Below are 976 nucleotides of genomic sequence, written 5' to 3'. Positions count from 1 at the left end.
GGGGGGGGGGGGGGGGGGGGGCGGGGGGGGGGGGGGGGGGGGCAGCACTAAAGGGGCTGTCGTTCAAACACGCCCAAAATAAATTCCGCTACCTGGGAATCCAAATAGCCCATGACTGGAAAGGGATCCACAAATGGAACCTCACCAGCCTGACGGAGGAAGTTAAAAAGGACCTGCAAAGATGGAACACACTCCCGCTCTCCCTCGCGGGGAGAGTCCAGATGATCAAAATGAACGTACTGCCCAGGTTCCTCTTCCTGTTTAGATCCATTCCGATCTACATCCCCAAGGCCTTTTTCAAAGCGCTGGACAAATATATCATGGCGTTCGTACGGGGGGGGTAAAAATGCTAGGATCCCAAAGAAGGTCATACAAAAAACAAAATCCAGGGGGAGGCTAGCCCTCCCGAATCTACAATTCTACCACTGGGCGGCAACAGCCGAGCGAGTAAGGGGATGGATCCAGGAGCCAGAAGCCGAGTGGGTGCGTGCGGAGGAGGCCTCCTGCATGGGGACCTCCCTCCGGGCCCTCGCCACGGCAGCACTCCCATCCCCAACCAAAAAACACTCCACCAGCCCAGTGGTGACAGCCACCCTCCAATCCTGGAACCAACTGCGGCAGCAATTTGGCCTGTACAAAATGTCGGACAACGCTCCCATCCGCAACAACCATAGGTTCAAACCAGCACTGACTGACGCCACCTTCAAAAGGTGGAGGCAGGACGGGGGGACACTGACAGTCAGGGACCTATACACGGACGACAGGATCGCAACACTGGACGAACTCACAGAAATTTCAGCTAGCTGGGGGGAACGAGCTACGGTACCTGCAGCTCAAAAACTTCCTACGAAAGGAGACAAGGACGTACCCACAACCGCCACGACAGACACTACTGGAAGACCTACTGGACGCAAGTATCCTAGAGAAAGGGAACTGTAGTGACATGTATGACCGACTGGTAGATAGGGACGACACC

Source organism: Scyliorhinus canicula, chromosome 20, assembly GCF_902713615.1.
Source record: "Scyliorhinus canicula chromosome 20, sScyCan1.1, whole genome shotgun sequence".
In the NCBI taxonomy this organism is placed as follows: Eukaryota; Metazoa; Chordata; class Chondrichthyes; order Carcharhiniformes; family Scyliorhinidae; genus Scyliorhinus; species Scyliorhinus canicula.
Note: the sequence above shows the minus strand (reverse complement) of the source record.